The 16,636-nt window shown below is 34.0% G+C and overlaps 1 protein-coding gene across 2 annotated transcripts in view; it reads right to left on the bottom strand.

The window, feature by feature from the left end:
- The window catches only part of LOC123547167 (neuropeptide Y receptor type 2-like), a 148,422-nt gene that overhangs the window by 12,157 nt on the left and 119,629 nt on the right, over nucleotides 1-16,636 (bottom strand). For both annotated transcript variants that reach the window (XM_053551420.1, XM_053551421.1), the window contains exon 3: nucleotides 10,790-10,861. The gene's annotated coding sequence lies outside the window, so the exon portion shown is untranslated. The remainder of the gene's footprint in view (nucleotides 1-10,789; nucleotides 10,862-16,636) is intronic.

Raw genomic sequence — 16,636 nt, 5'->3', positions numbered from 1 at the left:
AAAATTATGTTCACCTTGGAGGAAAAAAAAAACGAAATTAGTAAGAATTTACTTAATTCTTTAATTGAAATATCTAGCCAGACATTTAAATTTACTAAAATATACATAAATAAACATTTAAAGAGAAAATCAGCCTTACATCAGGTCCGTTTCATGTTGAATTTAATTTTTTTCGCAGTTTTGAGCCACAGTTTTCTTTGGAGTAGACAGGATAACGCACTCATGTCGAAAAGATACGCGGGGATGGGGTGGGGGTAAGGTGGGGGTAGGAGATTATAAGATATTTCAATAGCTACAAGGTTAGTGTACAAGTAATCTGAAAGTAAAACAGTTGACGATCAATCAACCGCATTTCGGCATTGTATTCAAGTTTATAATGTTTAAGCGGCATTTTCAAAGAAAGTAATTTAATAATTCAAATTTAAAATTTAAAAATTTTATTTGGTTGCTCAAATGTTAAAGAGGCAAAAAAGATACGTATGAGCAACACAACTAGCACTAGTTAATAATTCATTTATGTAGGAATGATGAGCCGCTTTGACGCGATCGTACGCACGACAGCTCATTCAAATTCATACTGCCCAATGTTCGCGGAAGGATAGTTCAAGATATAGAAGACGCTCAAAATCCAGAAGCTTCCTTGGTTCTCTAGCGTGCAAGGTTTAAAGTACCCATGCACGGGACTCTTATCTTAATGTTAATAGTTTAGTTGGAGGAACGAGTATTATGTGGTACTTATTTCAAAATTATAATTATTTTCTTTTCGTGTCCTTTAAACGTTCTTATCGGATTATATAGCACCACACACATTTCTCAGCGTCATACACAATTTATGACAATAGGCTCCTTAAATTTGTTAAAATGTGATATAATTCTTTAATACAAATGTATATTCAGATTTCAGCTATATTTTAATACGATGACGCATCTTTTTATGTTTCTATGGGTATTTTAATTCTTTTGCGTTCGAATGTTATCGTTACATAAGTAAGGAAAACGGCGTAATAAAATAATTTGTTATTTCACTAATCTAAAACTAAATACTCATTTAATCCTTGTTTCATTGTTCTTCTTCATTTTCCTATTTTTTCTTCGCTCCGATTATATTCTTTAATTCGAAGAATAATATAATATCTGAATAGGTTCAGGAATAATCCCCTTTGTTTTACCTCCCACCAGATTCTAGCCCTTCCATTGGTTGAGTAGTGTCACGTGGTATATTTCTATAGAGGGTCAGGTGGTGACAATACATGAAAATTGCGATTCAAAATTGCGGAAATTTGCATTTTCGATTTAAAAATGACGATAACGTTTAGGTTGACTATTCAATGAATGAGGGAGCTATCCTACTCGCCCGGGAGATGTAATTAAGTGGTCGATAAAACAAATCAATTACTGGGTTTGTTACTGGCCCTTTATGGAAATGTGTAGGGTCAGTATGCTTCATAGAGAGCTCGGCTTCGCCTCGCCCGGTGAACTAGCCCGCGGGAGATCCGCCAGTACTACTTGTGGGAGGAAATATACCGTGGGAGATTTTCAAAACGCTTATTTTCAGGTTTGATATAGGAAACACACACTATTAACTCCCTGAGGCCGAAATGCGACTATAGGCGCTATATTTTCTACCCCTGTAGCGTCGATATGCGACTATAAGCGCGTTATCAGGACTCCCCAGGACGGCGATTGACGACTATAGTCGCGGTACCGACATCATGATAACTGCGTCACATACTTGTTAATTTTTGATAAATCTGATAAAAGCAAAATTATATTGCATTCTGGTTATTATTTCTCAGATGTTATAATTACTAAGTGTGCTACTAATCAGTTCCCTTGTTGAAATAAATGTTTATAATTATGCGGTCATGTAAAGGAAATAAAAAGACGAACTCCGCCGTGTTTTATTTTTTCTTTCATACTGTTCATACATTTTTTCAAAAGAGTAAAATAATGTCGTTGGCCAGAGATCTTTCTTAAAATGAAGAAAATATTTATTATCATGCTGATTCTGACATATCAGCTCCGTCGGGTGATGAGACCGATGATGAAATTCCAGTATCAGAGAAATGAATGGTCGGGAAATACTAAGATTTAGAAGGCTAAAATATTCGTACATTTATATCGCATACGATACAAATGGATACAAATAACACACCAAAACATGTTTGAACACAACAAAAATGTATGTAAATAAATGCATGTTTGTAAATTTAATGATTATTTAACCGTGGATGTAAATGTTGCAACTTAACTGTCTAAGCGCGTTTCACACAATATTTATGTACATATTTAGAAATAGATTATACATCAAAATAAACCATCGATGTTCACACTAAAACAGGTGTAAATTTCAAGTAATACTGATTTAAATATTCTGTGTATATAACGTATCTATCAATTGGAATATAATGTGTTTACGTGTAAAAAAGGTAAGAAAAGCAGAAATGTTCAAATATTTATCAAACACATTAGGTGTGCTTAAATTGTGAATATTTCGAAGTGAAATTATTATTCAATTTGGATATAAGCCACAGGCGAAATATGATATAAAAATATTTGTTTAAACTTCGAAGATTTTGTTAGTTTATTTTAACTTACACAACAGTTAATAATGTTTCCCTGCATGATTTCAATTGACCGCATGCGAGTGTGATTATGATAAGATCACATAATGTCTTCGACGTCAGGTGGTAATTTTTATCTCGCCGCAGCAGGTATGTTACACTATCGGCCTCAGTGAGTTAAAGACTACGGAATGCTTCCAAGCGATAGAAACTGAATTTCAGAAATTTTATTAAAATTCCATGGGGATTTGCTCCCGCAATTCGTAAGATGGGAGAAAAAAACCCATGGGATCTCCCACGGGTTAGCAAAAACCCCACTGGAGAAAAAATATTCCCACGGGAGGACCGACTTTGAAATCTTCTTTAGAATTTATCTTTTGAGATATATAAAAGGAAACGACCAATTATTTCTTTATGAGACCTGAACTATTGTTAGACATCAGCAAATCAAGGCAAAATCAAAAATAAAAAATAAATGCGAAATTTCCGGATTTGCAAAGTAAAACTAAATCCGGAGACTGTTTTATGCAATGATTTAAAAATAATTCGTCATTTTCCTTCTTACAATCAGTAAAAAGACGATTTGTGTTATTAAATAAACTAAATTTTGTTGGTAACCAGGTCAATGATTCTGGTGCCTAAAAAATGCCACCACGTTTCTGCGCATTTAGGCCTGACTTGCAGTTCATATTATAAAACACGATAACAGAAATGTGAGATGTAAATGCTTATAAATAGCCAAATTCTTAACATCAGCTTCGGAGCATTTATATTAAGTGAAATGATGTAATGGCACATGTTAATTAACAAACTTGTAATAGAAGAAGACACATTAGACATTTTACAAAATCAGGACTTTTTTAGACTATAATAATTTTCCAAAGAAGACACTTCTTCTAAATTTCCAAATAAACACTATGACACTATTTCAAGTACGTTTCGTGTAGAGGAAGAAAATGTTATTTTAGTTTGAATTTGTTTCCATGGAAACGGTGACAAAACATTAATGCAATGTCATCTGCAATAGAAACCAATCGACTATAATGGCAGTGATAGTAATTTCATGATTGGAGTAAGCAATTTAGCAAATGACTTCATATTACATCAAAGTCATTCAGTAGAGTTATATTGAAAAGTATACACTCAGTCCCAAAAGAAAGTGTGCACTTAGTTTTCTGTTATTTTTTCTCGGTTATTTTCATGAAAACTTATAATGTTTGGTACCAAAATTTAAATCAGTTCGTGAACAAATTGGTGTGACAATACCTGAGAGTTAGTGTATGAAAAAATGAAACAAAAACGTCGGGGAATTTGTTGAAATATTTAAACTTATAAAGTGCACACTTTCTTTTGGAACTGAGTATAATTCTTACTGATTTCGTTTACACATTTAACTAAGTGAAATAGACATATTGATATACCAGTACTATTTTATGTTCTCTCCTTGATATCTGCATAATTCCCCTGCTATCTACAAATGCACAACTCCAATTTAAATGCATCTATAAAACGATCACAAAATATTTAATGTCCAATCAGAATAGCCGCGTGCCAACTTAAGTGTAAACTGGTCATCTTTGTATGACATTGTATTGAAGGAGATATACGTAACAACTAAGACAACTATATTACAGAGACGAATTAAAACAAATAGACAACGAACATTTACAGAAGCAGATAACATGTGGTTGCACAGCACTGGAACGGTCAGTTGAAAATCACAACTTATCTTCTGTGCTTTTTTTTTTCAAGTAAGACAATTGAATATATCAATGTACGGTTAATAAGCATTTGTGTTTTGCCCTTCGAAAACATAGCACCGGTGTACCAGTTTCAATATTTAAGTTATACATTACTGAATTGCGTTAGATATTTCTCGACGTAGCTTGATATATAAGGATTGCAAATGCAAATATTCCAGTTGAGGAAAATCAATTTAACTATAAAATATACATACTTTAACTGTTATCTAAAATGACAAAGACATAAGAAGGAAACCGGAATAAAACATGTTATGTTTCTTCGACTGCAGTCATCATAGTATATTAATGTATATCAACATGTCATAAACATAAGAAAAATATTTTTTTTTGCATACGCAGTCATTTGGGTGTATAAAAACATTTCCCATAAAGAACAGCAAAGAGGTTTCTTTTGTTATGAATATTTTATAAGTTGATATAACCTAACAGATTTTTCAGTCATCTGAAGTTAAAAACTGTTCGCTCCCCTTTCGTCGAATTTGTATGAAGCTTGAAGTCATGAAACGTCTTAATACAATGAAAAACGAAATAAGCAAATAAGCAATTTATATGAAAATATATTCCCTCCACTAAGGATGCTTAATTACAATGTATCCCTTGTGTAAGCAATTTATCCTCAAACAATAACGCGGATACAAATGACCTCCTCTTTAAAATAAAATAACTGACTGAGATGGATATTTAGAAGATTGAAATAAGACCATGGAAGTGCATTGCAATACTTTATATAAATTGTTTTCAAAATTATGTTCACATTTTTTTTATTTCTATCTATTTATCACAACAATACATAAGCTGTTGCTGCAATCCTTTGCAACAAAATTTCCAGTAAAATCATCCCAAATGGACTCGAAAATACCAAAAGAAACAATATATACAACTTTATTTAGCCGCACTCCTGTTTATACACAAGAAGTCAACATTTTGATTTGCTAAATTTAAGAGATTGTGCATGACAAAGATAACCAGATGGTAACAGATAACATTCTGAAATGAGACGAAAAATTTATATGATTGGCACTTTTGAATCATGTAATTATGTGAAAATATACATTTATATTTCCGTAAACTGTTTCCTTTTAAAATGGATCAATAGAAATGAAAATTATACCCATAGCAACAACTCGATGGTGTGCTTCTAGTTCCGCACTGAATACATTTTTTGACATTGCGATTTTCAAGGGGGAAGTCCCAGAAGACTTATATATGCTTGGTTTGTCCTCTTTGCTGTTAAAGAGGAAAACCAATAAACAAGTGATTTTGAACTTCTCAGATAATGTTAAATTAGAACCCTTAATGTAGTCCATAGTAAAGGAAAAATGTCTCGAAATTTAAAAAAAAATGTATTCTCGGAACAATTTGCGTGTGCGAATCCTTATAAAAATTACAATTATAGAATAAAGAAACCACGTGAATTTTCCGAAAGGATCTTAGAGAGCCATACAAATGCTATTGCTTCGCAAAATTATGGGGTTGTTATCTTGTCGAGTATTGATATGGTTCACTGAGCACTATGATGGTCGCTTAAACAGATTCTATGCAATGTTTATGTAGTTATGATATTTTAAATTTAGATTAATTTTATTACAAATAGCCGCTGGTTTCATTTTGCCACGCCAGTATTTGGCAAATTCAGCCCATATTTATATGCGCTTTACAAAAATGAAAATTGCCTTAAATTGTTACATTAACCCACCTATTTTAAAGTTAATATGTTTTGATATGATATCATTACTAGTTTTTTGTTAATCAGTACGAGAAAATTACATCTGCCATGGCAAAAGCGGTTTTGCCATGGCAAATCGGTCTTTTGCCATGGCAATATGTGTTGCCATGGCCATGGCAAGAAAATTCATGATTTTGCCATTGCATTTTTTTTCATTTTTCTTAAAAAGTGATTTTAACTATTTTCAAACGAATGTATTGGTAGAAATATGTTGTTTCATATCGATAATACAGTTTTTTCTTATTTTGCCATGGCAAAAACTGGCCATGGCAAAATTTTCCCATGATAAGTTTGCCATGGCAAGATTTTGCCATGGCAATTCATTTATTTTTTTTCAAATATTTTAAAGGAAGTTTGATAATTTTAGTGATTATGAAATACAATACTGGAAGGAACAGAGAAGATTTTAGATTTCTTGGCACATTTAAATCAGCAAGAACAGAATCTTGCTACATAGATTGTTTCACCATTACTGGGATAAATGCTGATTGATTTTCAGCGGCAAGAAGTAGTTTTTTACTTCCTTGTTTTAATGAATGAAATGTATGAAATGTATGTGTAATATTACATAACAGTGACCGTGTGCCATATATTTTTCTATTTAGAACAATACAAATATTACTTAAATTACAGAACATATCTATTCCTCAAATAAGTAAGTTTCTTTCGTTTATGAAATACAATATTAGTTATTATCATAGTATCTGATATTTGATGTTATATATGACTCGAGAATTTTAGCAGGCTTGGATAATCTAAGCCCCGCAAAAATAAACATTTGAATGGAAATTTACGATGCATTACGTATGCAATAGATGGTTCGAAGCTTCTTATTCTTTATTGGATTTCTAAATGACACAAAACCCCATATAAAGCTCAATTCATTGCTAATTCAACTGTATGTACTACAATAATATTTACCTTCCTTTGACTATTGTTTAACTGCAATAATAGACCGTGTGCATTCGGCTCTTAATCTGTTTTGGTCTATCAAGATGTCTGGAGATGTTATCAATAATCAAGCTTTTTAATAAACACTACAAATGTTTAACTATAAGAACTTATGATTTTTGTCCTCTTTATACTAATTGACCACATTATCAATCTGTTAAAAGAAAAAACTGGTAGCTTTAATTGATAAAACGTTTGCAAGAGAAATCTTTAATTATTTGGCATGTAATGAAACTAGGGCATTTTTTCCTGCAGAGAATTTAACAAATAAAACCTGTGGAGTTGTGATCAGGTTTGTGCTGTTCAATAACATATCAAATTTGGCAATAAAAATATAGACAAGTAATTGGTATCCTTATAGGGACAAACTGCGCCCCATTTATTGCTAATTTATTATTTTACTATTATGAGCGAGATTTCATGAGCAGTGTTTCAACTGAGACGCAGTTTGACATATTGAAGTGTTTAATAGAACCTCGAGGTACCTTAATGATATTTTGAATATGGACAAGCTAAATCTTTCAGAAACAGTTGAAAAGAATTACAGATTAACAAAGCTAATACCTCAGATTTAGAAAGGTCAATTTTGTTGTGAAAAGTAATTTAGAAACAAACATATTTCATAAAAGAGACGATTACAATTTTGAAATTGTCAACTTCCCCACCTGGATGTGGATATTCCTAGAACGACATAATACGGTGTCTATATTTCACAACTTCTCCGATTTGCAAGAGCTTGCTCACAGTTAGAGAGTTTTAATGATAGAACTCTTGATATTACCAAAAGCTTATTATATGTACAACAGGGTTACCGATATTATAAACTACGAAAGGCTTTCACTGAATATTACTACAAATCGTCCCAACTTTTGAAGAAATAGAACCCAAACCTTAAAACACTCCTAAAATTTGGACTTACACCCTCAAATACTACGGGAATGCATATTATAGACTTCGAAAAATTACACATAATGTTGTTTTTAGATACGATATTTGTAAAATGTGTAAAAAGGTTTATAAAAAGAGGATACAATGCGAAAGTCGTTAAGCACGTTTGGTAACAGACCCCTCTACTGTTAGTCGCTACGCTTTTCTGTTTAATGATGCGATGACTGATAAAGTGTAAGACTCCGTGATGCTTTCCTTCTAAATCCTACAATACCACACGGAGGTAGTGGATTTTTTTCTTGCAGCTTGCTTAGCGGTACTCTTAAAATCTATGCTCTTGGTGCTCTTACTTCATGGAAGTTGTTGAGTACATTAGTGCGAGTGTACCTTAGATTGACCATATTTCAGTTCAAGTCTTGCCCATTGTTTTCTCGTTTAGGGAAAACCCATTATTTAAACTGTGAACCATACGCCGCTTTTCTTGGAATTGCAGTCTGTGTATCATGGAAGGTTCCATATACACCGCCGTATAAATACACATGCGGGTGTTTAAAAAAAACTATTTCAGTACTTATAACAAGTGTAAATGTGGAGTTCTGCTAAACCCGAGGGCGTTGACGGCAACTTGCATTTCCACTACCGTAGATGAAAAGGCTCAATCAAACAGAATAAGTGACATTTTCATTTATGCCGTGTTAAGCGACCTATGCTTTTCTACTTTTCCTATCTAAGCACTTTAACTCCTTGAGGCCGATATCATAATACACATGCTATGGCGAGATAAGAATTACCACCTGACGTCGAAGAACATAATCTGATTTTATCATAATCACACTCGCAGGCACTCAATTGAAATCATGCATGGAAATATTATTAACTTGGGTGTAAATTAAACTATACTTATAAAATCTTCCAAGTTTGAACAAATATTTATATTCATCCACTTCCGTCCGTAAGTTATATCCAAATAGAATTATAATTTCACTTCGAAACATTCATCATTTTACACACCTATTGGGTTTAATAAATATTTGAACATTTCCGATTTTATTACTTTTTCAAAATGTCAACACATTAGATTCCAATAAATAGAAATACATTATTAACACAGAGTATTAACATCAGCATTACTCAAAATTAACACCCATTTTTGAGTGAATATCGATGGTTTATTTTGATGTATAATTTATTTCTAAACATGTACACAAACGTTATGTGACACGCACTGAGACATTTAAGTTGTAATATTGGCACCTATCTTTGAAGAATTATTAAATTTACAAAAAGCGTTTATTTACACACATTTTTATGTATGAAACATTTTTTGCTGTGTTATTTTTATCCATTTGAATTTAATGCGATGTAAGTGTACGGATATTTCAGCTTTTTAAAAGTTAACATTTTCTGACCATTCATTTCTCTGATAATGAAATTTCATCGTCGGAATAATCATTCGACGGACTGATACGTCAAAATCAGCATGATAATGAATATTTTCTTCAATTTAAGAAAATTCTCGGGCAGCCGACATTATTTTAATCTTTAGAAATACAGTATGAACGAAACACAGAGTTCTTTTTTATTTCCTTTTAATACCGAAAATTTACAAACATTTATTTTAACATAGAAACTAATTATTAGCATAATTAATATTTATAACATTTAAGAAATAATAGCCGGTATGCAAAATAGTTTTGCTTTTATCAGGATTATCAAAAATTAACAAGTATGTGACGCAATCAGCATGATCTCGGTGCCGCGACTATACTCGTCAGTCGCCGTCCTGGGGAGTCCTGATAACGCGCGTATAGTCGGATATCGACGCTACAGGGGTAGAAAATATAGCGCCTTTAGTCGCATTTCGGCCCCAAGGAGTTAAATAATCTGGTATTATGTCACTTATGGTACAGCTTTTCTCAGCGGGAAGTTATTTATTTTATTTACACTGTCTTGTCTAACTTGAAAAAAGCTGTTGAACATGAGTAAGAGTGAGGCTGGAATGTCCTAAACGCGTTTTAAACCCAAGTACCCTTTATATAGGTTACTGACCGTTCAAATGCGGTGCTCCTATTTTCAACGTTCTTTGTCCGTTTCGTATTTTAATTTACGTAAATTGTCTCGTTTGTTGTTGGTGTTTCTTTCCTCTTCCTGCCCCCTCCATCGCTCCGTTGCATTTACGTCCCCTCTCTTTTAACTATAATTGAGGTTAGGTGCCCTCCTTGTTTTTGGTCACCGGCCGGCCCTGGGCAGTGCTTACTGTGCTTTTTCCTGCTTGACTTTGTGCATCCGTGTGTGCGTGCATGCGTGCGTGTGTATGTGTGTCTTGTGTAAGTGCGTGTTCAACACCCAGCACCTCACCCACTTTGTATTTTGCATAAAATTAAAATGTACTTTTTTGCTTTTTGAAGCAACCTGTCTGCTATATTTTTCCGTTACAGCTTCTGTTTGTTGCTGGTCTTCTTTGCGATGCATGGCTCTATGGCTCTGTGCCTCCGGGAAATCTTCACTTACCTTTCTTGTTTTTGTTAAATCAGATAAAAAGAAAGTGTTTTAATAATCTCTGTGTTTACGTCTTAGTCATTCTCTATCAACAAAGACGTTGTTTCTTAAGATATAGCTTTTTGCTAAAGTTTCTTCAACGTTTTACCTTCCTACGTCAAACATTGTTAGAATAATTGTTATTTATTATTCTCTTGAAAATTTACATTAATGTTATACTTACCATCAACACATGTAATACAAATTATTCCGTATAATCAGTTTATATGGTTATACATAGGAATCCCTTTTGGAGTTTGTTTTCTTTTAGAAAAGCACACAAACACGTTTGTTTGAAAATTCCTAAAGCAAGCAGAAAAGCTGTTTAATATTGATAGAAAAAATAAATCAAGACATACCATATTCCTTTTCAGTTTGGTTGTGAACTTTTTTACATTTTTTCCATCTTCTCTCCTTTGAGATATTATCAACTGAAAATGAAACGAAATAAACAGAGATCTGAAACGTGTTTAAAATAAAAGATTCTTGTAAATAATCCAGATATTTTAGATTTATGTCAAAAATCTCTATTGAAAGAAGCTGTACAAGTTAATATTTTAACCCTTAGCCTGCTGGCGGCAAGTGATTCTGCCTTTGCGACCAGTGCAGACCAAGATCAGCCAGCACATCCGTGCAGTCTGATCATGGTCTGCACTGTTCGCTATTCAGTCAGTAAATTTTCAGTGAACACCCCTCCGAATAATAAATGGTATTGTCCAAATTGAATGATGGACCATTCAATTTGAGAAATTTAGCAGGGTAAGGATTAAAATCAACCAACATCAGTATGATCAAACAAAGTGTTTAAACGTGTGATTATCTGGCTAATGAACAGTTATTGCCAATACATTGTAATTCATAATGACACTAATTTTACGGAAATATATATTTCCAACATACGGACAGTTCTTAATGAAACACATAATGTTGTTTTTTGAAATCTGTCAGCAGGGAATTTATATATTGTTTATCATTCAAACGTTTTTGCAGGATTGAGTAGAAATGTCCCATAGCTCCACCGACAGAACACAATGCATCCAACTGCATCCGAATTGCAAGCCAGAAAAGATTATGTGGAGGTTTGTGAATCAATTCCCAGGATACAAGCCGACAATGAAACAATGCATTAAATAATGTCGTTCTTTTTCAGATTGATATGAGTATAAGCTGCAGCGAGATTACACTTCAGTTGTCTATGGCAATATGATTTAAAATTTTCGATTTCATGTACAAGAACCAAATTGTTTTAAAACATATCCTAACGCTTCTCGTTCTTCCGGGTTTTTTGAGGGTTTTTTTTTTTCGTTTGTTTGTTTGGATATTTTTGCTAAAACATTTCTTATTAATTTAAATATCATTCACTACGATACCTTTAAAATATATATACATTATGTTATACCAGATTTATATTTTCATGATAAACACGTTCAAAGGCGCTTAACCTAGCGCAAAGGCAGCCACTCATGGCGCAAATTTCATCCTTTAGTAGTACAGATACGGAGCGAACCGAACAGAGGGACAGTGTGAGACAAAGTCCCCAGAATAGAGAGAGGGAGAGAGAGAGAGAGAGAGAGAGAGAAATCCTTAAGATAAAAGCCTGACTAGCTAATTCAGCCTAGCTCTTTGCAAATAGATAATGGTTCTTTAACGTGACCGGTGTATAGCACCGATACACGCGAAGCCGCCGTACATGGGAAGAACCAGTACTGGCTTCTTATAATGTTACCAGAGACTCCTAGTCACATTATGAATACTTACTTGATGTTCATTATTGTTTTAAATCAAGCACAACCCTATGTTAGTAATGGATGATTTCTCTTAGTAAAACAATAATATAGCCATACTGTTGTTACAGTACTACCGGTATTTCTCAGTATCCTTATAAATTTTTCTAAAGTAATAGTCACAATGACAATAATACCTCAAAATGGGGAATTTACATAAGGTCAGTATGATTAATATTGAAATATTTTCCCATGGTATAAATACGCCATGTATAACCCTTTAAAACAAATATTTATATTTATCCACAGGTGGCTACAGAAGCTGGCTGCTGGTTATTGAACAGGAATATTGGCAGACAAATGCCACTTGTGCTCTTCCTGGAATTATTTAGGCATGCAAGGTCCTTTGTAAGAACTACCCACATCTCAAAATCAGCTGGATGGATCGTTACCATAAACAAGGTCTACATATTGAACAGTGTTAAAATCAATAACGATATTCGAAATCAAATTCTAGTGCTCATTTAACTGATCTGTATAATTATGAAACACTATAAACACTATAAACAAAATGTCTTCCTTTTTTCCTATATATGAATTGGTTTGCCATTCATACTACATAACATCAGATCGCTCCATCATCAGGGACTTCTTGCATTATTCTGAGTACCATTTCTCCTTACTTCGAGCATTAAGTTTCCTGTACCTTTTCAAGAAAAGTTCATGAACAAGAAGACGTGTTCTACATTTTCCTGAATATAATGGGCAAGTCTAGAACCTACCTTCAGTGTCAAATTTCTGTGCAAATACGATTTGGACTCGTACATCAATTCTCGGAGACATTTTGATACCATGTAATCATGCGTTTGATTTTGAGAAAGTAGTACAAAGCAGTGTGTTAGTGAGATCACCTGGGATTTACGTAACCGGTTTTTAATCAGTGGAAATATACTGTTGTTTTTAATATAACATTATAATGTTAAGACGATTGTCATTAGGTCAATCAAATTCACATTTTTGTTTCTTTAATATTGTGTATAGTCTGCCCTCTAGTCTATTAATGCATCAGGGTATCTTTTAATATCTTATTGATTTATTCTAGTAGTAGTCTAGTTTTTGCTGCAGTTCATCAAATGTTAGTTTATTTTAAAGAGAAAAATAAAATACTTCATAAATATGTTGAAAATACAGCTAGCATTGATTGTTTATAACAGAATATGCAATAGAAGTCTTAGTACTACATAGTTTTTATGCCCCCGAAGGGAGGCATATAGTTTTTGAACCGTCTGTCCGTCTGTCGGTCTGTCAGTCTGTCGGTCTGTCCGCATTTTCGTGTCCGGTCCATATCTTTGTCATGCATGGATGGATTTTCAAATAACTTGGCATGAATGTGTACCACAGAAATACGACGTGTCGCGCGCAAGACCCAGGTCCGTAGCTCAAAGGTCAAGGTCACACTTAGACGTTAAAGGTCATTTTTCATGATAGTGCATTGATGAGCATGTCCGGTCCATATCTTTGTCATCCACGGATGGATTTTCAAGTAACTACGCATAAAGCATGAATGTGTACCACAGTAAGACGACGTGTTGCGCGCAAGATCCAGGTCCGTAGCTCAAAGGTCAAGGTCAAACTTAGACGTTAAAGGTCATTTTCATGATAGTGCATTGATGGGCGTGTCCGGTCTATATCTTTGTCATCCATGGATGGATTTTCAAGTAACTACGCATAAAGCATGAATGTGTACCACAGTAAGACGACGCGTCGCGCGCAAGACCCAGGTCCGTAGCTCAAAGGTCAAGGTCACACTTAGACGTTAAAGGTCATTTTTCATGATAGTGCATTGATGGGTGTGTCCGGTCCATATCTTTGTCATCCATGGATGGATTTTCAAGTAACTTTGCATAAATGTGTGGCACAGTAAGACGACGTGCCGCGCGCAAGACCCAGGTCTGTAGCTCAAAGGTCAAGGTCACACTTAGATGCTAAAGGTCATATTTCATGATAGTGCATTGATGGGCGTGTCCGGTCCATATCTTTGTCATTCATGCATGGATTTTAAAATTATTGGGCATGAATGTGTACCACAGTAAGACGTGTCGCGCGCAAGACCCAGGTCTGTAGCTCAAAGGTCAAGGTCACACTTACACGTTAAAGGTCATATTTCATGATAGTGCATTGATGGGCGTGTCCGGTCCATATCTTTGTCATTCATGCATGGATTTTAAAATAACTACGCATAAATGTGTGGCACAGTAAGACGACGTGTCGCGTGCAAGACCCAGGTCCGTAGGTCAAAGGTCCTAAACTCTAACATCGGCCATAACTATTCATTCAAAGTGCCATCGGGGGCATGTGTCATCCTATGGAGACAGCTCTTGTTATTTTAACCCTTACCTTGCTACATTTTAACAAAGAACTTGTCCGTCAGATCATGATCAGACTGCACGGATGTGCAAGATCTGCACTGGTTGCAAAGGCAGAATCAATCGTGTCCAGCATGACAAGGGTTAAATTGATCTCCATTGACTGTCCACTTTTTTCATTAAGAAGAAACGTTTAATTGTCTGAATTTGTTTATGTATACACATCCTAAGTTTAGCTGATAGTGACTACATTTTGTTAGACATTTTATGGAAAAATAATTATTTCTTCCAAATATTGAAATATGGTCATAAGACAAAAGATTGCAAAGGTAAAGAAATAAAAGCAAGACATGCCTTATCAGACCCCAGGTTTAAGTATGTGTGTGATATATCTAACATTATTTGACATTTACATGTTTAACTTGTCAAACAAACAAACAACTGTACTTTCCTTCATATTGAATACGTAATAGTTCATATTCTTGCTATTGCAAGTCGTAGGAACTTGTAAAACACATAAACCCCAAATATGATGAACGGAAACACTTAACAGAAAATAAATTTTTCAAGTACTGGCTTGACTAAAGAGTCGTATTGACTGCCTACAGAGCCCACATATCTTTTTATACTCAGTACCAAATTATATTACAAAAGGGATGAATTCGAGACACCGGATCTCAAATTAATATTTTACTGAAATTAAATTGTCTGGTAAAATAGTTTCGTTTGTGGAACCAGATTTAATACGCTTTATCATCTGTGTATCTGAGTTATACAATTATAGGTCATATGGTGACTTTACAGTTATTCATTGCGGAGAAGAACCAAGTTCACCCTCCGGGTATTATTCCATCACTGGTTGATACCTTGGTAGAACCACCAGTATTCCGTACGCCAACTATATAGCTTCCTGACAATTACGTAGAATTTTACGTCCAAAGCGAGACTCGACCAACATCGATGAGGGGCATGTGATTTGTGGTATGCAACATTAATCACTTAGCCATGGAGGTTGAGATACACTGTTTAAGCCGGGGGCAACTTAGGTCTGTACAAAAACAAAACAGTTAATGTGTGTTGCTAACAATAGGAATTGACAGGCTTAAGACATCATATGAACACCAGAAGTAAATGTTTTAATTGTTTTCAAAAATTTGTCATTTCAAATTAAACTCAAAAAACAAAGACAAATATCAAACAGGGAATGCCACGTACCAAAAGCAAGCCCTTCTTCAAATGAAAGTAGCTTCAATTTCTGTAACTACAAATATGAAGTTTAAACTCGTCTGAACTTGGCTGCTCTTTGTGGATTTTGTCCTTCAGTTTACCAGTTTTGGCATTCTAATATTCCAAGAAGGATCTAATTTGGCAGGATATATAGCAAGTTGTATACTTATTTAATTTACTGACGGGTTTCTTGTCATAAATGTTCAGATGTTCCATTCCCTTTTGTTATTTCCTTAATCAGCTGTATCTTTGTAGACAAAACTTGACATTTATTCTGTTTTATTTTGGCTTTACACCGGTGTTCTTGGAACTTATATCTTCCATTTTATTGATTGTCTCTAGGCGGATATCTATGTAACATTTCAAAAGTAACCTTCGACAGAAAGAAGCTGTAAACATTTTCTTTTGATATCTTATGTTGTGAGTGTTTGTGTTAACCCAGTCAATAGATTGTTTAAGTCTCGTTTCACTTTAATTGTTGTTACAATAAATATATCTAAAGCTACACTGATTTGATAGTTTTTTTCTAATTTCACGTCTAGGATTTATATTCACTGCCTTGAAGCAATTATGTATTTCCTACTGAAAATGTTTCTGTACGAAAATAAAATCTACTAAACATATGTTTCTAAGTAACATATCAAAAATGCCTTCAATACATATTATCAAAGTACGAACAAAGTATTATATAAAATGTTTCATTTAGTGTCGTTCAGCTAAATTGTCGTAACACATCAGATATATATACATTAACTGCCAGTCCGTTGGAAAAATACTACACAATATACGAGGGGAATTTAGAAAATTAGACTACCGCTCTTCAGTAGACTTTCTTTTCGGTGGTTTCAATAACCATGTACATTTCAACACAATTTGTTTTGTTACAGCT

This window comes from Mercenaria mercenaria, chromosome 9 (assembly GCF_021730395.1).
Source record: "Mercenaria mercenaria strain notata chromosome 9, MADL_Memer_1, whole genome shotgun sequence".
Classification (NCBI taxonomy): domain Eukaryota; kingdom Metazoa; phylum Mollusca; class Bivalvia; order Venerida; family Veneridae; genus Mercenaria; species Mercenaria mercenaria.
This window is presented reverse-complemented; position numbering and strand designations above follow the sequence as displayed.